General features: G+C 34.9%; 1 protein-coding gene across 1 annotated transcript in view; it reads left to right on the forward strand.

Annotated features, from left to right (window-relative positions):
- The first annotated feature begins 5,475 nt into the window (after window positions 1-5,475).
- LOC6046078 overlaps window positions 5,476-26,838 on the forward strand; it is a 50,328-nt gene continuing 28,965 nt past the window's right edge. The window contains exon 1 of the mRNA XM_038259243.1: window positions 5,476-6,512. The gene's annotated coding sequence lies outside the window, so the exon portion shown is untranslated. The remainder of the gene's footprint in view (window positions 6,513-26,838) is intronic.

Here is a 26,838-nt window from a genome sequence, read left to right on the forward strand (position 1 = left end):
GTTTTTCTTAGCTTGCTGTTTTTGCATGGGACAATTATGCGAATATGGACAGTTTACACCTACGCTTGAATTCACTAAATGAAGTTATAGATTTTAAATTATGCAGCAATAAGGCCGATGCAAATATTTAAAAAAGTTTTTGTCCCTCGGCCCTGGCCAAGGTCAAGGGGGGGGGCAAAAAAATAAAAAAAATATAAAAATTTAAATAACAAGCCATAATCTTCACATTTAAATGAAAAAAGTGTTTTAAAATGCATTTTACACTAGTTCAGTTGTTTTGCAATCATTAGTTTTCAAAAAATCTAAGATCTGACAAAAACAAAAATTGTATCGAAAAAAAAGATTTTGCATCGAAAATTTTCAAAAAATCTTAAGATTTTTTAATAAACCCAAACATGTTAAAAATGATTTTAAACGCAGGAGAATGTATTTAATTTGATTTCAGCTAGTTGCCCTTGAATTTTCATTGAAATTTTGAAGTTTGTTGTAAAAATATTTTTTTTGCCCCCTGATTTTTCGGGCCAATTTTGAAGGAGGGGGGGGGGGGGTGACAAAAACTTTTAAAAACATTAGTACCAGCCTAATCAAATCATGTACCCATTTTTTTTTATTGTTTTATTTTTGTTTTCTTTTCAAGTTCTGCGACTCTATTTGAGTCAAATTTGTTCTGCGACCCCATTTTAGTAAAATTTTAATTTTGAATGCCTCTTAAATTAAAACAATGCATTTTTCCAGTATTTCATAACCGCAATTTTCAATTTTCTTAAAAATCTACAGGGTCTTTTAAATTATTTTTTGTCTGTCATATTTTAACATGAATAAATATATGTTTTTATAAATAGTATTAAGACCATTCTATAAGGGGTCATCCAGAAACCACGTAGACACATTTAGGGAGGGGGTGAATTTGAAGGGGCGGAGGTTGAGATTTCCAAAACAAAGTGTCCACGTTGTATATGGATGGTCTCTAAATTAAAGTTCCAGCGAACCAAGGCAAATTTTTGTTTCTATAATTTCCGAACAAAAGTTTTTTTAATGCTTTTTGAAAATAAAACGTATTATAGTTGGATTTTTTGGCGAATGATTAAAGCCAGGCCCGTTAAGATCGCAAAACAACAGATAAAAAAATATGTTGGCACTTTTTCGCATTTCGGTATACCGTTCGCTTTAGAACTAAATTGGAAATTGCTCAAGCACCAAAATAGGAGTAATAGTTGATATTTCTGCTGCAAACGTTTTTCTCACGGAATATTAACTGAAGCATACGATAGATTTCCTCCACCCCCCCAAAAGTCCCTGTATCGACATGTGCACTGGCACACCCGAGAAATGATTGCGAAAAGTTTCTCATTGCGCTTTTCCTTCTTCCGGGCAAAATTAAGTTCCTTCGACGATGGTGAGTATTTTTTTTTGTTGCATGTAGTTGTGCGCCACGGTTTCTTTTTTTACAATTTCACAGCGATGAAGTGGGAAAAGTTCTTTCAGGACCTGTGGAGCAAGAGAATGGGAAAAAATCTGCTCGTGATGGACTCTTTCAAGCTGGGTCTTTGCTTCCGAAAGGTACACGAGCTTGGCACTTTCTTTCTAGCCAGTTCAAACCATGGTAGAACGAGGTAGAGGAAAGGGACTTCGGCGATGCAGCACATGTTGCTCTAATAACCGTACCCGATTCCTGGATCAAATGGGAAAAGTTTTTTTTCTTCACACTTTTTTTTTTTTTTTGATTCCGTTACACCCGGGTCCGAACCGACCAAACCTGTCGCATCCGTTTGTTCCGGGTGACTTTTTGACACTTTGGAAGAAACTTTCTCCGGCATCAAGGGAAAAACTTCACACCAGGATCCGCATGACCAACTTTCGTTAGTCGCTCATCACTGATGCAGGAACACCGCAGCGGAGAAGGAGGAGGTGGGTTCACACAAAAAGTTGAATTCAATGTGATGACCATTCTTCCATTAGTTGCAGATGCACTTGAAAAGCGAACTTTGGTCGTGTGAAAACCCTTTTCAGCGCTTTAATTTAATTCGTCTTCAGGCCAAAAAGGCAAAAGTTTTACGTAAAAAGTGTTAATTCAATTAGGCTCAACATTAGGCCTAGTCGCTTTCTATGGAAGGATAAGGACTTGCTGTACCTTTGTAATTAGCTACAAAAGGGGCGGGCTAACAACTTAAATTTTTTTTGAATTGTAGCTGTTTTTGTTTTTCGTGGACCACGCAAAAACTGCTTTATTAAACATAGATTTTAACAATAATTAAGTTTTTTTTTATTGTTTGTAACTTTGTGTTGAGAATCAAATAAATGTTTGAAATTTTCAATAAAGATAAACCATTAAAATTATCCTGAAATAATATTCAAAACCAAGTGGTTAAATTAAATTTAGAAAATTTAACAGTGAATCATTTTTTATAGTGATTGTTGCACTTTTACGTCTGATAAAAAAAACTACATTTTTAAAATTAAAAAGATTGAAATCATTTTCCCGTTGTATCTCATAAAAAATCAAATAAAATTAATAAATGATAAACCATTCTTCATAGGAACAGACACTTTACTTTGTCCCCTATTTTTTCCAACATCATGCAATTGTTTACGTTCTGTGTGAAGTGGAAACTCGAAAAACAACACACACAATCATGTTTAAGAAAGGAAAAAGTTTTTCTTTGTGATGATCGCTGATTTCCATGACGGTTTCAATGCTTGAATCGGCCACGACGCATATCGTATCATCCACAAATAACGTATATTTTTGCTTTTTTTTATCGGTGACCTCCAAACCTTTCAAAATTCCTATAATTTTAACAGAAAAAAAAATCGCGGACAAAATTTAATCTACATCATTTGCGGAAGGCACCACGTCGGGATGCCAGGACGCGTGCCGCTCGATTGCCTACTTTGATGATGACCGACGCGGCGATTCAATCAAAATTAGGGGAGGGGGTGTTAATGTGTGGCACATGCGCAGCGCCGTCGTGAATGCTTACACGCGCCAAACAGTGAATGTGTGCGATGATGAAAGGGAATTTAAAAGGGGAATATTAGGGGAGAGATATGAAGAGAAAGTGAGTGTTTGTGAAGGTAACAGAGCACGCGACTGTTATTAACTTTGCGGGGGTGCAATTTGGGAAAGAGGTTTTTTTGGAAGCAAATTAGCATCATAAAATAATTACCCGGTAACTTGAATAAGGAAAGTCAACTTGATTTTTTATGGAAGTATTTGTCCATAATATCATTTAGGATTGAATGAAGCCAGTAATTTAGTTTAATTACATTCAATAGTGAAACTATCCCTTAATTCAATATGTTTAAGAGTTCTAAACTAGACGTAGGAAATACAAAAAAGCATAATTCAAAAGCTCTCCACATTGAAGATCTAGATGCAACTGCACTGCACACTTTCTCTCGGATATAATTATGAGAAAAACTTCAAAGAAATCAAAGCACCGTAATCTTTTGTGTAATGAATGGCAGAGTTCGTTCGACCAAAGTCTAAATAATGGTCCCCTTTCCAAACAAAGTATGCGTCGACAAGAACTGCATTTGCACCGGCTTCATTCGCTCACCCCACCACCACCTTCGTACAACAAACAACAGTCGTCAACAACAAAGCAGACCACGCTGCACACAGTAGGCCTTTTTCCTCGTTCTCATTCATAAAAATTTGGCTTTTCTCTTCTTTAGTCCTTTCGGGAAAACTTCGACTCTCGCTCCCACGCTCAATTTTCTCTCTCTCCTTCTCTTCTCTTGCCACCCCAGCCAGGGATGCCAGGACTGGGGGAAGTCGAATTCTTGAGTTATTTTTTTTTTTAAAGTTTCAATAAACAATTTTTTCTTGATTTTTTGATGTTTGTGAATATCCCTAACTCAAGGCGGTTTCAAAAATAAAACTTTGTGTATTGGTCCTCTATTTTCTTTTTTTAAAACTTCCGAATTCTTGATTTTTTTCAGAGGGCTGGTCTTTGAAGCCCACACATAATTTGTGCAAAGCATTTAGAAATTATCAAAAAAAAGTCTTAGATTTCTAAGAATTTTACTGATTTGCAATTTTAGAGTTTTTGAAATAATATAATAAAAATGTACGTTCAATTTCATCAAACACCCATTTATAGCAAAATCAAATTTGCATCCTACATGTACTTTACGTATTTTTTCGGTCAAATAGCGGAGAAAATTTTCTACAATTTTCATTTTAATGGTTTTGAAAATCGAGAAAATAGTTGCTGAGCTAGAGCGTTGCAAAGAATTAAAATTTTGAATAGCTTAGAAAATTTTCTACAATTTTTATTTTGAGAATTTCAAAAATCGAGAAAATTGTTGCTGAGATAGAGCGTGGCAAAAAATTAAATTGAAAGTATTGAACTTCATTAATGTTTTTCAATTAAAAATTTCAATGTTAAAAAATGAAATCTTTCTTCTTCCAGGATGCTTTCTTCGGACTGGCTGCGATTGTGTTCGATTAGATTAGATTAGATTAGAGATCTTCGTGATTTTTTTTTTCAAAGAATGTAGCTTAAATTTTATTAAACCACTTTTGATAGCAAATCAAATTTGCAATTAAAATGTACAAAAGTTTTTTTTTTTGGTAAAATTTTTGTGGGCATATTTCATGGATAGTAATTTTTGGTTTTTCTAAAATAGTGTTCATGAATGAAAATCTAAAAAAAAGAGTTTTTAAATAATTGCCTTTTGTCTATTTTTTTTAAAGATATTGAAAATCTTTATAGCTGATGATATCTCGATAATTAATGATCTGATTTGAGGCCATTGCAAAAAACTTTCAAAGTTAATGTCACCCCCTTCAAAATTGGTCTGAAAAATCAGGGGACAAAAAAAATATTTTTCCAAAAAACTTCAAAATTTCCATGAAAATAGGAGTCTAATCAACTGAAAACAATCTAAAATGCATTTTTCTGCATTGGTAATCATATTTAGCATGTTTGGGCTTGTTTAAAAATGTTTAGAATTTTTATGAAATCCCAATGTACAGCACCGCAAAAATTTCATTTTTCGCAAAAATAAAATGTTCGTCAATACTTAGATATTTTGAAAACTAATGATGGCAAAACAACTGGACAGGTATATAATGCATTTTTAAACACTTTTTTCATTAAAATGTTGAAACCATGGTTAGTAATTTCAATTTTCATTTTCATTTTCTTTTCATAAAAAAATATTTGCAACAGCCCTAATAATTGAGAAATTTCCCAAACAATCGCATTAAGTTGAAAAACAACAACAACATTAAATAAAGGTTTGTCTAATGTATTTTTTTTTTTACTTGGATGGTCGTTATGAAAAACCTGTAGATTTCGAAGGTCCTTCCATAGATCCTTAGAAGTGGATGAAATCCGTAGATATGGCATCCCTGACTACCACCCTTCGGAAAGCTCACCCTCTTTCATTTTCTCCCTTTCTCTCGATTTTGTTTTTCCACCGAGGAAAACCATCATCATCACAGCACACCACGACCACACAACAACCAGCCGGCTTTATGGTGGCGCGTTCTGGCCAACTTGGACCGATTCAGTCGCACTTCGAAAGTGGTCCGGTGTAAACGTGAAATTTTTCGCTTCGCGGCTTGCTGTGAGACAAAAAAAAAAGCCCAGCGCCACGCTCTGGACACCTGTAACAAAGAGGCGGGAAAGTGAAATTATAACATTTGCCCTTTTGGCATCGGAGTTTAATTTCGGGTGAGGGGCGGTGCGGAGAGAACCTCATCCAGTTTTTAAGCTGTGAAATGGACGCTGCGCGTAACGAGGCCTGAAAACAATTGGGAAATTTGATACTCATCACGACGGTTCGGATTGCGGCGGCTTAACCTGTGGTATTTTCATTTTTTTTTTCTTAATTCTCTCTGTTAGTTTTGTCATTTCGTTTACACATGTTCGTACCTGTGCTCGAAAATAGTGAATAAAACCATTCGTGTGAAGTGGTTTTACGCAGGCCAGCGTGAAATGTGAGCGCGCAATAGTCCAACGATTTCAGAAAAAAAAACTGCCCGGTTTAAGTTTCTGAAAAATAAAAACAAAAGGGCAAGGAATATGATTATTGTGGTATTTCACTGGAATTAAGACGTAACCATTGAGCTAGTGACGAAAAATCGGTGTTTGGTTATCTTGTTAATTGAAACTCGCCCCAGTCTAACGGAATACTCCACATCGACCAGACCAGACCAGCATCCTCATCAGCTTCGCCACGTGATTGAGTGATTTCAATTTTGCAAGATCACGAACGCGGAAGACCTGCCTGCTTCGGAAAATTCTGTGTGTACTAACCGGTGGGAAAAGAGTGGAAAATTGTGTGTTTGTTAGTGAGTGTGGCCAGCGGAAAACTAAATTTGCATAGGATTTGTGCAAACAGTTTTAATGCTTCTCAAAGTGGATTAGTGGCTCGAGACCTGGTGCTATAGTGCGTCGCGTTCCCTGTGTTCCACACCGCGCTGGTCTGGAGTTTGTTTTTTTTTTGTTCCAGTCCCACGCTTCAAACGCAACGAGGGAGGAAGCAATATCCATTCGGTAAATAAGTTTTGTTAATCAGTTTTGTTCCTTTTAGCGTAAGTTTTCCTTCACTTCACAGCGCTGGTAGATGTACCGTGACTCTCGCGTAAGGCTCGATAAAAGTTTTTGTTTAATACAGGTTGAAGTTTTCTACTAGATTAACTTTTTATTAAAAATAGAATTCAGATCATTGTTTCAACGCAATTGGTCATGAATAAATTTGCAAAAAATTAAAGGCTATACATTTAAATTGACATACATTTCATCACTGCTTTAATGAAAATGATAATATTTTCAAATAAATTATACCTAGCTCAAATCATAAATAAGTAGATCATAAATAACTGTTTACCCTTACTGTTATCAGAAAAAACCCCTCCAGAATTTTTAGAGTTGTTTTGAAGTTTTATTGAAACCAAAAACTGTCTTTTTAATAAAGTAAGATTCTTTCGAAGATTATTATTATTATTCGTTTGCAAATTTGCAAACGACAGGCCACCCAATTATCCGTACAAATTAAGAGTACACCCCAGACTCGATTATCCGAAGGTTTGTATGGGACTTCGGATAATCGGATCACGAAGAAGAAAAAAACGTATTTTATATTTTCTTACTTTTAAAATCAAATTCGAGTTTTTTAATACGCAGAATGCATTTTTTCAATAATAATGTCATAATGTCATCACCGACATTTCGGCTGCCATTTTGGACTTAAATTTTTTTAATCACTTTAGAATAGTTTAGGGCTCATCAATCAAAAATAAGACAACGATAAAAAAATCCTTTTGCGATTATCCGAAGTTTCGTTTATCCGAAATGAAATTTTGCCACGGCGTTCGGATAATCGAGTCTTGACTGTAGTAGCAGAGCTATTCTCTGAGGTTTCGGTCATTCGATTTTTTCTGTATTTTTTAATCCGGCTGAAACTTTTATGGTGCCTTCTGTATGCCCAAAAAAGCCATTTTGCATCATTGGTTTGTGCACATAATTTTCCATACAAATATGGCAGCTGTCCATACAAAAATGATGTATGAAAATACAAAAATCTGTATCTTTAGAAGGAATTTTTGATCGATTTGGTGTCTTCGGCAAAGTTGTAGGTATGGATATGGACTACAATGAAAAAAAAAAAATGATGCACGGTAAAAAAAAAATGTTGGTGATATTTAATTTCACTTTTTGTCACTAAAACTTGATTTGCAAAATAACACTATTTTTATTTTTTTTTGGTATATTTTAGAGGACATTTAATGCCAACTTTTCAGAAATTTCCAGAATGGACAAAAAATATTTGAACGAGTTAAATTTGTTTGAATCCATACATTTTTTTTCAAAAAATTTAAATATTGGTCGCAATTTTTTTCAATTTCATTTTTTGATGTAAATTGAATTTGCAATCAAAAAGTACTTTAGTGAAATTTTGATTAAGGGCACAGTTTTCAAGTTAAATCCATTTTAGGTGACTTTTTTGAAAATAATCGCAGTTTTTCATTTTTTTTAAATTAGTGCACATGTTTGCTCACTTTTGAAAAAAAATATTTTTGGAAAGCTGAAAAAAATTTCTCTATATTTTGCATTTTTGGACTTTGTTGATACGACCCTTAGTTGCTGAGATATTGCCATGCAATGGTTTAAAAACAAGAAAATTGATGTTTTTTTAGTCTCACCCAAACAACCCACCATTTTCAAATGTCGATATCTCAGCAACTAATGGTCGTATCAACAAAGTCCAAAAATGCAAAATATAGAGAAATTTCTTTTGCTTTTGAAAAAGTTGCTTTGACGTTTAGCGTTGATTAAACAAAAATCTTGATTTCCAAATCAACAAAACGTTTTGTTGATTCAAATATGCCGTATTTTTCTGCGTGTAACGTCATGATTCGAATTCCCGGACGCTTCGAAACCCGGACACCTCATCTTGTTTTATCATTTTTTGGATATAAGTTCACATTGTGAATGTCCAAACTGTGTTATTTGATGAATTCTAACGTCAACTTTTATTTAAAGTTTGTTTGAATGCTGTAGTTAATGTCAAAACAATTAAATAAATTAAAATTATAAGATTACCAAAAAATGCGAAACATTTCACTGAAATATTTTTCATAGGCGTCCGAAGCACCGGGAAGGCAAAGCTGAAATTTATGGTTTTGATTTCCATAAATTCTACCAAATTTTTTATGTAAAATATCGATTGATTTGATGTTAACAGCTAATTTGAGAGCTAAAGAATGCCATTCACTAACAATTCAGTCCAAATTTGTGCAATTCACTAGTTTAATCGAGTGTCCGGAATTCGAAGCAAAGGTGTCCCGATTTCGAATCAACCTTTATCAGTGTCCGGAATTCGAAGCACAAGTCATTTTAATTTTCAAATTCTTATGAAAAATTGTTAGAAAAGACATATTTTGCATGCATTCTCTTAAAACAGCCTGTTTATACTACATCCTGATGATATTTCTACATTTCCAACTTATTACATGATTTTTTGCCAGCTATAACAAAAATGATATGCTACTAAGTGTCCGGATTTCGAATCATGACGTTATAACTGATCGATACAAATGTGGAAATGTTCTAAATTTCAACTCTTGTATCAAAAGTAACACTTTTCAAGGTGGTTTTCATTGCTGACACGGCAAAAGGTGAATCGACTAAACACATGAGCAAAGGGTGTTTTCTGCAATTGCAAAAACTATCTGTCCATTTATCAAATAATTTGATTTTTTTTAATGTTTTATGCACATGAGACGATTCAAAATTTCATTTCAAAATCAACTGAAGAAGTCAAGAGTTTTTTTATATGTTTATAGGACCTATAAAAAAATATATAAATATATATAAATGGTCGATTCAGTTTTGTTTTCTCGAAACTTAATTATGACAGAATTTCACATGACACAACTAAGCATTTATGTGCATGTGCTAGATTTTAACGAAGCGGATAGCTTTTCGTTTAATTGAATTTTCTCCCTTTATTGCCCCTTTCACGCACGCGATGAGTTCGATGGAGACGCACGGTATTTCACACGACTATAAAAAGTCACATTTAAAGGCGCGTAATTATTGATTCTAGGAAGACCACATGGCGTTGACGACGACACCGCGCCGGAAAGATCCTAATCCGATTTGGAGGGACCAAAAAAAAGGCTTTCACTCACGCAAACACCACAAGCGCCAAATCGTGTGGCGGGATGTCCTTGTAGAAACTTTTTTTTGTTTTTTTTTCCATTTTGACCACAGAACGGATTGCCAGATCGAAATGTGGTGTGTTTTATGTGGGAGTGTGTGAGTTCTTGGGTGGCTCAAGTAGTGGACAGTGGCCATAAATAAGTAAGTGGAATGTTAGAACCTCCCACTCCGGTTCCAGGCGGGGTTTTTCGGGTGTCGGCGAGTTTCCCCTCTCGACGTATTCTAATATACATCAATTATTCAGCTGTGGACTTTCAATTTACGTTACAGTATAGAGAGTTTGTGTACTCTCTGTTTGTATGTGTACGTGTAAAGCCAGACGACAACGGTGATGATAGGAAAAAACGGGGGGAAAATTCTGACGCCAAACGCAAACAATTCGGAAAAGTCTAATTCGTTTCAGCAGAAGTAAAATAATTTTCGGCTTGAACAAAATGATTCTTTTTTCGGGTGGGTTGCTTCTGAAACAGACAAAGTTTTTCTGCCTCACATGTAAGTGAAAATCAACACGTCGTCGGTGTCGGCCTAAATCGAGAGAAAACGAACGAAGAAAGAACTGCTGCTCGTTCAGCGCGCGCGCTCACTTCTTATGTAAATGCAATCCCCCAAAAAACGATTAAGGATGTTATAAGTTCTCCATAATCTATTATGCATGGTGGTGTTTTTTATTACTCTACGTGTGGCGCGCTGGGGAGTTAGTACCACCCCCTGCTCGATGGGGGGACGAAAGACTGGTTCTTACAACGAGGATAAAAGAACGGATTAAATCGCAAAACGGGGGTTTCTTTGGACCAGCCTGATGGGATAAAATAAAGTATGTAGCAGGAGGACCATTCCGGAGGCTTTCCAAGCAAGTGCCACGAACAGGCTAGTGCAGAAGAGAGCTATTATTCTCTGCTCCAGCTTCAACTTGTTAACTGTCACAACAAGAGCTCATTAATATATTTTTTTCTGCCCGTTCCATCCGTGTGTTCCCGGGCGCGGAATTTTCTTTTTTTCTGCTTCCGGATTTCCCTAGTGGTGGTGGTTTGTGAGTTATTGTCCTCGCGGAAGCCACCCACCGCAGAAGAAAGTTGGAAAAAGAGAGAAAGTATATACGCAACGCAATTAATGCGCATTAAAAAATTAATTATATTTTGAGAGTAAACGCCGCGGCCGGGCCGGGCTTGGTTTTTGAAGGGGGTGCTGTACGGAAATCACGCCCCGATGTAATTAATACGATTTGAAATTTTCCCCTGCGACGGAAATACCTACTTGCCGAATATAGGCAGGCACAGACTGGCTAATTGTATTAGGGGAATGTGTTGGATTAATTCAGGGAAACTTAACTTGGAATACGTACTTTATACTTGTATTTTTTTTTATCAGGAATGAAAAATATTCAAGATTTTATAAACACAATGAATTTTTTTTGTAAATTTTCTTGACTGCATCAGATTGATGTGCAGCTTTTGGCTATAGAATTTTTATCAGAGTATAGAGGATTACTGGCCACATGTCGAGTATCATTTAATATTTTGGCTAGTTTGTCTTCTTGTTTGAATAATATTTTGAAATTTGAGCAACTCTCTGCGAAATCGGCCGATTTCGACCATTTCTTTTTTTATATTTTTTTTTATTTGACTCAAAATTTGTAGGGGCCTTCCCTATGACCAAATAAGCTATTTTGCGTCATTGGTTTACCCATACAAGTCTCCATACAATTTTGGCTGCTGTCCATACAAAAATGGTATGTAAATATTCAAACAGCTGTAACTTTTGAGTGAATTTTCTGATCAATTTGGTGTCTTCAGCAAAGTTGTAGGTATTGTTGAGGACTTTCGAGAAAAAAATTGTTACACGGAAAAAAAATCGCAGATTTTTTTATCAACTTTTTTTTCACTAAAACTCAATTTCCCAAAATACGTATTTTTTGATTTTCGAGATTTTTTGATATGTTTTTGGGGACAAAAATCCGCAACTTTTGAGCCATAGAGAAACATGGTCAAAAAATCTGCCGCCGAGTTATGATTTTTTTGCAAAATTGAATTTGCAATCGAAAAGTACTTTACAGATGTTTTGATAAAGGGCTCCGTTTTCAAGATATAGCCACCGAAAGTTTGATTTTAGCGAAATATTTGCAGTTTTTCAATTTTTAAAAATAGTGACCATGAGTGACCATTTCTAAAAATATTTTTTTGAAAAGTTCAGAAAATTTGCTACTGGGGTCATACTAAAGCTTAAAAATAAGACAAACATAAAGACAAAAAAAAATTTCTTGGTTCGATTATCAGGAGTGAAACTTTGCCAAGACGTTCGGATAATCGAGTCTATACTGTATTATTATAAAAACCTTTCGGCTACACGTTGCTTCTTAGCGAAACATTAATCAATTTTCTCGATCTTTAATATTCGTTGAGTATTTTGGTGCTTCATTGACGAGAAAGTTTAAACGATAAATTGATGAAAAAAATGCATAACTTTTCATGAAGCGCATCCCTATGTAACGCTGTAAAACTTGCTACTCGGCGTAACATTTGAATTAGATCATAAGACCCGCTTATATTCTTAAAAATTAACCTAGTTCATCCTAAAAGTTATCCACTTCCAAGAAGCATTAATATTTGGCTGATCCAGCATAATTAGATTGTGTGTTTCTTTATTTTTTATTTTCTTTCATTCCATTTTCTTCCGTTCGGGATTGTGCCACCCCACGAAACCGGACCCGGATATTAAAAGCAAAGTTAGCGGCCTTCCAAGCCGAACGAAAATGTGTAAAGCCTAATGCGAGCCTAATCCTAATGGAAACAAACATAAAAACCTTGATCATATAATATTATTCTTTTTCGCGCGCTTCGACGAACCTCAAAAAGAGTACGTACGACGACGACGACAAAAAAGCGAAGAACAAAACAAGGATAATAAATCCACGGGCCAATCGCATGATTTCGCGGAACGAAAAAAAAACCCAAGAAAATCATTTCCCCGTTAGGTTTTTTGCCTTACCTTCCCCTCACCACCCACGAAAAAAAAACATGGTTCCACCATATCGTACTACTTTTTTCCTATGTCGTTCTTTTTCGGTGTTTTGTTCTCTCGGTAGCTTCCAGACACGCAATATGCCGCCGCCGCCGTCTACTTTGGCAAGTTTTGTGATGGGTTTTCGTACCTGGGACAGGCCAATACACCCTGGATGGACGGTACCACTTCCGTTTTTTGTTTTTCGTTGTTTTGTTCTCTCCACTCACAATTTCAGATAAAAAGTTGTGCGAATGTTTGCCGCTTCTTGTTGTTGTTGGATGGGCTTTTGTTCCGTTTTGCTGCCCACGTGATTTTTCACGTGCGCGTAACCAAGCTTGTGATAGGCACACGCTGATTGTTGAGGCTAATGTTGGGTGAAACCATAGCTAGAGGTTAATACACTACGTTGTATAAAAAAGAGTCGAATTTAAGTTTATCCACAGACAAACAGACTTAAATCTGGTTAAAAATCCATCAATAAACAGTTTAACGGTCATTTTGAATGATCGAAAACTCAGTACGGAAACTGAGAGTTTGATTTTCGAAACCTGGAAACAAAAAATGTCACAAAATGCATCATACATCACTACTGTCAATTATGCTATAAGCAAAATAACAGTGAATTCATGAAAATATTTTCTTCCCAAACATTTATGTTATGTACTGATTTGTGATCCCAAAATTCAAAATTTGTAAATAGATTAGAAATGAACAATTTCAAATCGATTTTAAAAGTTTTGTCAATGAAAATTTAATTTAGGACAGTTAAAATTTTTTGCCTCCTATTTTTTGGGGAAACGAAAACTTAAATTAAAATATGCAATGGCCTAATGAATGACAACTTGGTTTAATTAAAACAAGTTTCTATCAATAGTTTTACAAAATAACATGTTTAAAAAATGAAAATAAGCAAACTGAATGGAGTTAGGAGCGAGCGCCTAACATACGAGAATTTCCTCCTATTTATCAATAACAGCGTTTTCTATGTTCTAAAATGTGTTAAAAAAATTCTAGGAAACCAAAAGCTAAACGGCGACATTGCATTGTTGAGTAATTAAAGTGATTCCATCAGTCATACAGCTGACCCCCAATTCATCATTCCAGCCCCCCCTTTTAACCACTCCCGGACGATAAAGTAATCCTCTAGAACGTCGGCAAATGGTGTTTCGTGGTTTCTATTGTTTGCTGGGGACAAAAAGTGTGACCTAATAAATCCCCTAACCAACCAAACAACCTTCCGTTTCCCGGCACTTTTTCTTCAAAGGAGCACCAGTCAGAATCTCGTTTTGGTCGCTCCACGCGGCAAACTGGTGTGACAAACAAAAACCCCCGGACAAACACTCCGGAGAAGCCGCGTCGTCGTCGTGAACGCGCAGAGAGGTCAATTTTGCAGTCAGTCAGCTTTTTATCTACGGTGGCCAGAAACGACCCCCGCTAGTTTGCACCACAAACACATTGCAAAAGAGGAGAGGAAGAAGAAAAAAAATGTTATAAACCCACAAAGCTTTTATGCCAGCTGGGCTGGAACGGGACGCGTTGTTCCTGGGTCCTGGGGTCGGTTCGGTCGCCCAAGTCCGGTAGCCTTCCGAGGCAAGGCATAAATGGCCTTCGTCTTTGTCATGTGTACAAACATACACATTCTTCACTCTCTGTGATTGACAACAATGGAAAGTGTGGGGACGAAAGTACAAAACCGTTGAGCCTTTTCTTGCTTTCGCGTCTCCACCGAAGAAGGGGGTTTCCCATGCCAAGACCATGCACACGGGTTTGGATTGATATGAACGCAACGTAAAACTATCCCAGCGGACCAGCATAACGTGCGTCCGTCCTTTGAGAATGTCTCCAAGCTTGAAAGAGCGCGGGCGCGTCCTTTGACTTGGCGGACATTGAAGGATTACAATTTCATATGTACTCCTCGTAACAAACAAACAGACCCACGGGTTCGTATTGTGTCGTTGGAGGGATCGTGAATATTCTGGTACTTTGTCAACTTTACTTTGAACAGCTCTATTGTGTTGTTCGCGCGCAATATCTGCCAGCTGGGGTAAGCTACATGACTTGGCTTGGCTCGGATAGTATCAGAGTATTGATTAAATTCCGAAGACATCCTTTTGTTGCTCCGCAGATACCTCCAATAGACAACAAACATTAAGGAAAAGTATCGGTATCGGGTAAATTTTCATTTGAAGTCGTCTTTTGGGTTTATGATTAATTACATAGAAACCTTAGAAAAGACTAAAAATCGTTTTTTTTTGCAATTCCGTCATGAAACTACTTACTTTTCTGACGAAACAGCCTACTTTTCTGTACCAAACATAACAGAATCGAATAGTAACCCTTTTCAAAACAAATGCTGAAAAGTTCTACTTTTCAGCACTGAAATGGATGCTGAAATGGTGAACTTTTCACCACTTGTTAGGAAAAGTTATACTTTTCAACATTTTTTTGATTTGAACGATTCATTGACTCAATGCATGGACATTTGTCCTATAATTCTGTCCAAAGGGTGTTTTTCGGAATTGCTAAAATTGTTGTATGGAACTCGTTGCAAAACTTGATTTTTCATCACTCGTCGTATTTATCTAACTCGGTGAACCTCGTTAGATAAATGTACAATTCGTGCTGAAAAAATCCTCTTTTTGCAACTTATTGCATAAACTACTATTTTGCAATTCCGTCGTGAAACTACTCACTTTTCCTGTCATTCTTGAACGACGAAATAGCCTACTTTTTTGTACCAAAAATAACAGAATCGAATAGCAACACTTTTCAAAATAAATACTGAACAGTTCTACTTTTCAGCACTCAAATAGGAGCTAAAAAGTTGAACTTTTCAGCACTTGTTTTAAAAAGTAACACTTTTCAACATTTTTTTTTGAATTAAACGATTTATTGACAAAATACATGAAAATTTGACTTAAAATTTCACTCAGTGTGTGTTTGTTGGAATTGCAAAAAAATTTGTATGGAACTCGTTGCAAAACTTGATTTTTTCAGCACTTTTCGTATTTATCCAACTCGGTGAACCTCGTTGGATAAATGTACGACTCGTGCTGAAAAAAATCATCTTTTTGCAACTTGTTGCATAAACTACTATTTCGACACTTAGATTCAGCGGGAAAAACATATAGAAGCAGTTCTCTCAGATTTCGGTCATTCGATTTTTTATTTATTTTTTAATCCGACTGAAACTTTGCTGGTGCCTTCGGTATGCCCAAAGAAGCAATTCTTGTTGTTGTTGGACTAAGACTAATATTTTAAAGGGCGTAATATTGAATATTTGGCCCTTTTGAAATGTTAGTCTGCTGAGATATCGACGTTAGAAAATGGTTGGTAGTTTGGGTGATGCTTAGAAAACGTCAATTTTCCTGTTTTTTAACCATTGCATGGCAATATTTCAGCAACTGAGGGTCGTATCAACAAAGTTCAAAAAAGCAAAATATAGAGAATTTTCTCAGCTTTTCAAAAATATTTTTTTCAAAAGTGGGCATACATGTGCACTAATTTTAAAAAATGAAAAACTACGACAATTTTCATTTTTTTTAAATGGCTTGAAAACGGTGTCTCTTATCAAAATTTCACTAAAGTGATTTTACATCGAAAATGAAGTTGAAAAAATTTTTGCGACCAATATTTCGGTTTTTTGAAAAAAATAGTATTGATTAAAAAATTCATAACTCGGTCAAAGATTTTTTGCACAACCTGAACATTTCTGAAAAGTTGGAAAAGTTGGTATGTCCTCCAAAACATGTAAAAAAAATGAAATTGTGTTTTTTTTTGCAAATCAAGTTTTAGTGACAAAAACTTAAATAAAAAATTAGCATTTTTTTACCGTGTATCATTTTTTTCAGTGTAGTCCATATCCATACCAACAACTTTCGATCAAAATAGATACAGAAAAAATACAGATTTTTGAATTTTCATACATCATTTTTGTATGGACAGCTGTATGGAAAATTATATGGAGCAATTCTCTACAAAACCGGCCGATTTCGACCATTTTTATTTTTTGTATTTTTTGATTTGGCTCAAACTTTGTGGGGGCCTTCCCTATGATCAAAGAAGCCATTTTGCATCATTAGTTTGTCCATATAAATTTCCATACAAATTTGGCAACTGTTCATACAAAAATGGTACGTAAATATTCGAAAATCTGTAACTTTTGAAGGAATTTTTTGATCATTTTTGTGTCTTCGGCAAAGTTGTAGGTATTGTTGAGGACTATTCAGAAAAAAATAGGTACACGGAAAAAAAAAATTTCCCGATTTTTTTATTAACTTTTTTTTTCACAAAAACTCAAATTCCCAAAATACGTATTTTTTGATTTTCGAGATTTTTTAAATGTTTTAGGGGACAAAATCCGCAACTTTTGAGCTATAGAGAAACATGGTCAAAAAATCTGCCGCCGAGTTATGATTTTTTGAAAAACTGGTGATTTTTGGGAAAAATTGAAATTTCATACATAAATTTTTTTTGACCTCATTTTTTTATGCAAAATTAAATTTTCAATCGAAAATTACTTTACAGATTTTTTGATAAAGGGACCCGTTTTCAAGATATAGCCACCAAAAGTTTGATTTCAGCGAAATATTTGCAGTTTTTCGATTTTTAAAAATAGTGACCATGAGTGACCATTTCTAAAAATATTTTTTTTGAAAAGTTCAGAAAATTTGCTATAAAATTGTCTAAGAGACATTGAAGATTGGACCTCTGGTTGTTGAGATACAGCGGCTTAAAGAAAAAGAAACACGAAAATTGAAGTTTTCTAAGTCTCACCCAAACAGCCCACGATTTTCTAATGACCATATCTCAGCAATTAATGGTTCAATTTTCAATGTTAATACATGAAACATTCATGAAATTTTCCGATCTTTTCGAAAAAAATATTTAAAAAAAAATTAAATCAAGACTAACATTTTAAAAGGGCCAAACATTAAATATTACGCCCATTTAAAATGCTAGTCTTGATTTAAAAATTTTCAAAATATTTTTTTCGAAAAGATCGGAAAATTTCACGAATGTTTCATGTATTAACATTGAAAATCGGACCATTAGTTGCTGAGATATCGTCATTAGAAAATCGTGGGCTGTTGGGTGAGACTTAGAAAACTTCAATTTTCGTGTTTCTTTTTCTTTAAGCCGCTGTATCTCAACAACCAGAGGTCCAATCTTCAATGTCTCTTAGACAATTTTATAGCAAATTTTCTGAACTTTTCAAAAAAAATTTTTTAGAAATGGTCACTCATGGTCACTATTTTTAAAAATCGAAAAACTGCAAATATTTCGCTGAAATCAAACTTTTGGTGGCTATATCTTGAAAACGGGGCCCTTTATCAAAAAATCTGTACAGTAATTTTCGATTGCAAATTTAATTTTGCATAAAAAAATGAGGTCAAAAAAATTTTATGTATGAAATTTCGATTTTTTCCAAAATCACCAGTTTTTCAAAAAATCATAACTCGGCGGCAGATTTTTTGACCATGTTTCTCTATAGCTCAAAAGTTGCGGATTTTTGTCCCCTAAAACATATTAAAAAATCTCGAAAATCAAAAAATACGTATTTTGGGAATTTGAGTTTTTGTGAAAAAAAAGTTAATAAAAAAATCGGGAATTTTTTTTCCGTGTACCTATTTTTTCTGAATAGTCCTTAACAATACCTACAACTTTGCCGAAGACACCAAAATGATCAAAAAATTCCTTCAAAAGTTACAGATTTTCGAATATTTACGTACCATTTTTGTATGAACAGCTGCCAAATTTGTATGGAAATTTATATGGACAAACTAATGATGCAAAATGGCTTCTTTGATCATAGGGAAGGCCCCCACAAAGTTTGAGCCAAATCAAAAAATACAAATAAAATCCATTTCCGGTTTTGGTAGAGAATTGCTCTATGGACAAACTAATGATGCAAAATGGTTTCTTTGGGCATACCGAAGGCACCAAAAAAAAATTCAGTCGGATTAAAAAATAAGAAATTAAACGTTTGAAAAAATACCGATTCCGTAGAGAATAGCTCATAGGGGAAATTCGCGTATGTTTGGCAGGAGCACTTGCTCCTAACTCAATCCATTTTGCTGATTTTCACTATATAAACAACTAACTATGCAAAACTTTTGTTAGAAACTTGCTTGCCCACATCTTATTAAGCTATTTATCACTCGATTTCAGTTGAAAACGCTTTTAATGAGCTGTAATTGTATGTCAAAGTGCTGATATGGCACGCTGGAATTACATGCTGTTCCCCTAGTTGGACAATTTTCGAATTTGATTACTAAAATTTTAAAATTTAGATATGTCGAGTTTAAGGAAAATACCCCTGAGATTTCGTAGTAGATCTCCCTTTTGAATGCATCCTGCCACTTAAAATTTAGCTTGCGCTTTTTTAAATATTTTAGTTTTAAAATTGCATCTTTTTACCAGAAAAATTGCTGCTACTTCTGAGTCCAAAATCATTTTTTCAAATCGCTAATGTTTGTTAATAAAAGCTTAAAACGTCATATTCTCTCTCGTCTCTATTCTCTAAATCCAACCGTTAATTACTACGTTCAAAAACTTTTTTTTGAGGGTTTACTTTAATGCTATAGACAGAATACTCCTGGCAAGTTAATTTTCTAAACACTTTAATAGTGAACCACTTTAAATTTCAACCAAGTCTAAAGTAGCCTTAACATTTGCAACATCTCTTATGAATACACCAAACATCCAAAACTTTACCATTATTCAGAAAATCCACTCTCCACTTAATTTTGCGATCTTGGACCACTGTGCATTGTCATTAGCCCAATCCTTTTTTTAGAAACAGCGGGTTCTATGTTCGGTGGCCAATTTTAAAGATGATCCAATGATTTCGAATGTCTCTCCAAAACCAAAAAAAAAGTAACATCGAAATCATTCATTAAACAATTATTTTTCAAAAAGTGGTCTGAAAGTCAAACTTATCAATAACTCATCGCGAGAATCAAATCTCCCGACAATTTAAATAATAAATGTCTCCATATTGACCAATTTCATATCCTTTTGAAGATACAGGGGTTAAAAGAATGTTGAAAAGACAAGAGGTTTTTCCTTCTTGTGATTTTTGGTCTTTTTTATAAGTAAGACTTGATTTTTCTAACTTGAAAATATATTTAATTTTCGTCCAATAAGTTGCTCGTAAGACTTCAGTGTTTTTTTAATTGAGTGTATTTTTTTCAAAAAGCTCGTCACATTTCTTACAAGTTTTTCTTCGATCACATTTTGATACGATGCAACGGCTTCTGGATGCACAGCAATATCAAAATTACGAAACACAAACAAATATTTTAATAAGTTGCGCCCTTCCCAAATGTTATTCTCGAGCTAATCTACGACGACTTCACATGAAACTAGCAGGATCTAGATCAAATGTTATCCATTTTGGCTCAAATATGGAATGGAAGGTGGCCAAAATAATTAAACCCATATTTTTCATGGCGATTAGGGTGGTCCGCTTCGAAATAAGGTGGTCAAAAAAAAGCGTTTTTCGACGATTTTTACAAAACATTTTTTTTTTCATCGAAAAATCATTACACACAATTTTAGCTCGCCGCTTTGCAAAAGAAATGTGATTAGCTTAGATTTAATGAAAAATACAAAAAGGCATTTTTAAAAAAACTGAATACACATTTAGATCAAATAATAACATTATTTGCTTACTTGAAGGTCTTTGGACCAAAAAGCTCACAGCTGACCATATTTATCTAAAAAAAAATCAAAATGTTTTACGTAAATTATTTAAAAATGGTGAATATCCATTAAAAGGATTCTGAGCTGTCATTTTTTGAGAAAAAGATGGATTTCATGCTCCATCGAAATAAGTTCCCAGTACATTGAATAAAGAAAGTAATATCTAGAGAGAGTAAGATCTCAGAATTCAATTCTTGATCCCAGCATACAAAGTTTTGACCTGTAGTGTTTTCATCTATGTTTTTTTTTAATTTCTTGGTTTTTGCATTGACTTTAAATTGGTTCAGATCTGGATCCTGACTTTGTTTCTTGCATCTTGCATCAAATATGATTAATTTGAGAGAATATTCGTTTCTCAGTATCCTGTTTACAGAATTCAACCATATCCGGAATTTAAAAAATAAGGCACTTTAAATTAGTTTTAGCATATGCAGCAAACCTCTGACTGGTTCTATCATAAATCCTCACCGCAAATAACTCAAATGGAGCACGCATATCACTGCGGGGAGGAGCAATCAATAACCAGCATCGCAACATAAATTTCGATTCCATCCATGGAACGAGATCACATAATAATAAAAATAGGTACCATCTTCCTCCTACTCCTTCTGGAGTCTTCGCTCTCCTTTCTTTCCCAGCACACGTCGCTCCAGTCGAAAATCAACGTCAGTGTGTTTGCCACCGGGATGCTGTCGTTCCCCCCGAAACATCGTGACTCATTCTTACTTTTTCTCGGTTTTCTTCCCCGTGTCGGAACAGGGAACGAGATGTGTCTGACGGTGTTATTTTATCCATTAAAAACACATACAACGCGCAAAACTGTAACGAATAAAGCCCACGATTGGTGGTGGATACGTCGGTACGCTCAGCAACAACAGTAAAGTTATTTTCAAAATAAAAACTTGGTCGAAAAAGGGAGAAGAGAAGCCATCGTCAGACACGAGCTCGTTGCGGGTGGAAAAGGGTGACTTTCCATCGCACGGGCCACGGATAATTGGTTCCGCTCGATCAGATGACTCGGGCGAGTCTTTCGCCCCCAAGGGTGAAACAGGGAAAGCCCAAGCCCACCGCCATCAGGTGATGGAACGAAGGATATACACACCTCGCTAGGTGCTGCTGGTTTGGCACAGGACTGCTCTAAGGAAAACTGTTGTGTTCCTAAATTCGGACAATATTTTTTCTGTAATTTAGCTTGTTTAATTTTAAAAGCTAATTTAGTCTTCAAACAAACAAGAATCTACCCACAAAACACCTCGCGTCTCCACTTCGTTCAGAACAAAATGTATTGAGTCCGGAAATTGGAACCTTACGGTACAGGATGCCTTTAACACTAGCCCTGCCGTAGCTTTCGCAGCTAGAATAGGGCTTCGCTTGCCTGTTCGAATTTTCACCCCATTGCAAAGGGTGGATCGACGACGACGACGGCGACCGGAACTGCTCGCTGCGCCTGCGAGGCAATCCTTCCGACAGTATCGCATCGCGTTTCCGGCCCTAAACGAGGAAAATATCAAGGTGTAATGTAATAATAAAAAGAAATTTCTTCGCCCAGGTGAAACTTTGGAGGAAGAGGATGTTCGCAGTATTGGCGGCACACGGATTAAGAATGTTTACAGTCGGAAAAGAGGCGAAGCTTGGAATGAAATTTTCGCGCGAAATGAGAACGAAGTAATTGAATTACCTCGAAGGGGATTAGTTTTGAGCTACAACCGTAAATTCGTTCAATTGTTTTTAAGCAAAGATATCCCGAACACCAACATATTCATGGCTTAAATGGTGTTCAATTTGGGCGCTCCCAAAAACCTATCAAACGTTAATGAGATGGAAAATCAAACTCTTCTACAAAGTGCTGTCGTACATTCCCCTACTACTCTGTCAAAAAGTCGTTATCAATTTGCATTTAGACTGTGATTTTAACATTTCCCTCCCGCCACATTACCACACGATACCCAGTCCTCCACACTCGGTGAACAATAACAACATTGGGCAAAACTTTTGCGCCTGTTCCACGTTCCAATATGCTAATGATGCAATGTTGTCAAACATGCTTATCGGGATGTGTTTGCTAGAGTAAGGGCCTTCTTGTGGGTTTGTGAATCTGAATTGCTCTTTTGTTTAATCTAGTAACGGGATTTTTTAAACTTTTATAACAACGTTAAGAAAAAAAAATAATTTGGAAAGTGTAAAATTTGATCATGATTTAATATTGCCTCAATTTATGTCGAAAAAGTGAGATTACACATAAAATGAGGCAATGTTACACATTCCCTAATGTAAAATTACAAATTTGAACAGTTCTTTCAAAAGTTTAATAAAAAAGTTTTATGCGGAATAATCTGAATTCAAATATATCTTAATGAATAATTTTGTTCTTTAAAAAAGGAGGAAGTGGGCAAGCATTTCTTCAATTTTACAAAACAAATAGTTTAAATAGTGAAAATCAGGAAACTGGATAGAGTTAGGAGCGAGTCTTCAGCCTGTCAAACATACGAGAATTATCCCTGTATTTTGATTAGGATGAAACTTTGTCCATTTATTACATATGTTTAAATAGGTCATTTTGTAGCATCATTGGTTCCCCAATACAAGTCTCCATACAAACTTAAAAGTTGTTCATACAAATGTGCTATGAAAGGTTCTGAAACTAGTTACTGAGTATTCTCAAGAATTTCTATAATTGTTGATTTAAAAAAAAAATCGAGAAATTTTGTTTTTTTATAGATTTTTTAAAACATTTAGAATATTTCAAACTTATATTTTTTACAATTTTTGAATTCATATAATTTTTCATGGCGCTTTTTTGTTATTTTAAGAATTTTGAAAAAAATAAAGAATACTAGGCATCAAAATCTATATCAATGTTCAATTTTAATAGATCAAATTATAGATTTTAGTTGCTAAGATTTTTCAAAAATGTTAGAGCTTTTGATTATTTAACGTTTTTTTCAGAAATTTTCATTTTTCTTGTTATTTTTAGGAATATTCAGATTTTGAAGAATTTTAATTCAAAATATGCGAATATTTGAAATTCTGTATTTTGAAAAGGAATTTCCTGATCGATATGCTGTCTTAGGCAAAATTTTGCAGATTATACACCATCATAAACTCTAATGTAGCGCAAAAGATCCATTTTTAAGTCTTCTTGAACATATTAAAAAATAGAATTGGGAAATTACCCTTTTAGTCGTAAAAAGTAAGCAAAAAATCGAAATATATTTAAAATTGTGTGAAATTATTATTAAGTGCACCGTTTCCAAGTTATGACCTAAAACAGTTTTAAAAAATTGTGATAATTTTTGTCCATCTCTGATTTCTAAGTGCTACTAAATTATCCCTTATTTTTCAATCGACGATATCTTAGAAACTATTGATCTGATTTTCTTCAAAAAATTAAACCGGGATTTTCTCATTTGTTAAAAAAAAACATACTTTTACATATTTCTAAACCACGTCTTACATTTCGGAAGGCGATAACTATTTTTTCTGCTTTTTTTTAATGTTTGTTAGTAGTGATTTTGCAATTTTGAAAAAAAAGTAAATGTGAAATTTCGAACTTATGTTGTAAAATAGCCACAGTTGGAGATAGATTGAATCGGTCCGATATAATTGTTTTCGATGCACAATTTCGAGAAAACTTAAAAAAAATATGGTAGAGGTCTTGGAATCTTTTTAGCAAACGAAAAAATAGTACTTTATTCAAGAATAACTATAACTCAAAAAAGACTAGTGATAGACAAACTTTTTATTAATAAAAGTTCTAACGATGTTTGGTCAACCTAAACACACCTAGTTGGCAAAAAGGAACAGTTAATATTGCTTAATAATTCAATCCGTCTCGGCAAGTCCCAAACTTCCTATGCAAACAGAGCACCGTTTACCCTAGCTAGGCCGTTCCCCACATCACTTCTAAAGCTGTCGAAAGCTCCCACTCACCCTTTTTCTCTCTGTCTCTATTTGCCAAACCGGACGGGGACAAAATTTATTTAAATTTCAACTCATATGCATACAGTGGCGGCACTGGCACTGCGGCAGTCAAATGGCCGAAAATTTGGTGTCGTCCTCCTCCTTCACTCCTCCAGGAAAGAAAAACTCCTCCCGGAATGTGTGTGTTATGATTTATGCCGCTGGACTCACTTTCCTCACAGTCCTTCCTGTCGGCTCGTTTTGTCTCCGACTCTCTGGACAAACAGACGTGTATTATATCCGTTCCCTGACCACTGCTGACTCCGGCCCCAAGTGGATGGACGTGACCGTCGTAAATTCTCACACTCTTGGTCCACTTTGTCCACACCTTTTTTATACACTTGGAAGCAATGTATAAAAGAGCTGGTTTGAAATACATGTTAATAGCGCTTAATTCAAATGAAAGGAAAAACTTATTTTTTTCAAATGAGTGTTTGTCGACATTTGATTTGAATTTATACTATTTAGCATAAAGCTCGCAAAAGTTAGTTTGGTGCCAACAAAGAAAATAATTCGTCTGGTACGTGCCAAACCACACATCACTTTGCATGTATCATTTTGTTCAACTTCTCGAGACATATTTTCTTACTTTTATTTTGCAACCCAGTGTAGGCCTAATACGGACAGTGCCCAGTGCAGGAGGCGTGTGGCCACAGATAAGGCTAGATTTATCACTGTTCGGTATTCTTGCCCAGCCAAAGTCCATCTGTTCTCCGGCTCTTTCCCTTCTCACTATTATACACTTTCTTCCAAGTATACAGATTCGCATTGAATTCTGGGACCGGCGGCCCTGCAATAACCAACGACTGTGTGTGCCATAAGGGCTTTCGGAAACTCGATTCCAGTCGGCCAGATTATCGCTCTCCGATGTAGCTGTGCCGCCGCCGGTATATATGTCATCAAAATGCTTCTGCTGCAAGGGGAAAAGCTAGGTATATGGTCGATGAAATGAAAATGAAACGAAATACAAACCCCACTCACTTGAGAACTCGGAACGCCGGAACGTGATAAAGAGCGTGCAATCTGTGTGGCCTAGTGCTGGAGTTTGGGTGGGAGGAGGAACTCAACTCGGTGCACACACCTATGAGGAAATAATTGGCCAAAAAGCCGACCGGATTATCACCTTCCGTTCGATGTCAATTACTACTTAGTCAGACTCTACAGCTCCAGTGTCACCAGTGTGGTAGTCGATTGTTGGACGGAATTCGGGGTAAAATTTTGCCACTGAAACCATATTCGTTTAGCATGTTGTTGGTGCGGTTCAGGTGGAACACGGAAAGTTAATTGATTCGTTCAAAAACCAAGCTGGGCATTATATGGTTTTTGGTACACACACATGTGCCATGCAAAAGAGCACTATGTCACTATCGATGGTATCGATGGCATAGACCGGGGGTTAGATCAAAGGTTAAACTCACTTTGAGGTATTATCCGCTGTACAGTGCGATCCATGTGCTAACGAACTCATTTTTCAATAGGGGAGGTTAAACCAATTTAGCTGAATTTCAATCAAAATTTACGTGAAATAATTGTATCCAAATTCTGCTTGCGAAGTTAACCTCAAATGGATGCATAAATCATAATCCTTACTGTACAGTCTTACCGTTGGATTCAACTTTCATGCTTCACTAGGGTGTTTTAAATTATAAATTACTAATCAACTAAACAAAACTATTTATGGATTTTTGGAGCTCTACCGTTCTAGAAAGTTTGACAATTTTTCAACAAAACTTCCAGAACAAAAATAAATGCAGGGATTTTTTTTCTAATTTTATTTTCAGTTCGATCTTCAAATACTTTTTGCTATTCTGTTTTGTAAATATTTTCCTCTCCTGTCATTCTGTAGTACCAATATGGCGTATCAAAAATAACAATGCTGAAGGTTATTTTTTCGTGAAAATAATGTTTTCTTCTATATTTTTTGATATTTTAAAACTAATGATAGCAAAACAACTGAATCGGTGAAAAAATGCATTTTTAAACTTTACCATGGCTTGCAATAGCAATTTTTGTATTTTTTTTTATTTTATTATTATATTTTTATGTCTAAGTATTCTGAATATTCTAAGGATTCCAAAAACACTAAAAATTCTGAAAATTATAAAAATTATAAAAAATATAAATATCATGATTTAAAATTTTCAAAGTTTTAGATATTTAAAGAATACTAGTAATTATAGAAATTCTTTAAAAAAAATAAAAATTCCTGAAGCTTCTAAAAATTCAATAAAAACTTAAAATTTAAAAATTTTAAAAGTTCTAAAATCTGAAAAAAATAAAATTCTGAAAATTATAACATTATGCTAGAGTTTCGAAATTTTGTAAAAAAATAAGATTGTAAAAATTAAAAACAATTAAAAATTCTAAAATCTAAAAAATTAAATTCTTAAAATTATAAATTTTAAAAATTATAACGTCATGATAGAATTATTAAATTTGTAAATAAATTTAAGATTTAAAAATTTACAATATTCAAAAAATTAAAAAA

This window comes from Culex quinquefasciatus, chromosome 3 (assembly GCF_015732765.1).
Source record: "Culex quinquefasciatus strain JHB chromosome 3, VPISU_Cqui_1.0_pri_paternal, whole genome shotgun sequence".
NCBI classification, from domain to species: Eukaryota; Metazoa; Arthropoda; class Insecta; order Diptera; family Culicidae; genus Culex; species Culex quinquefasciatus.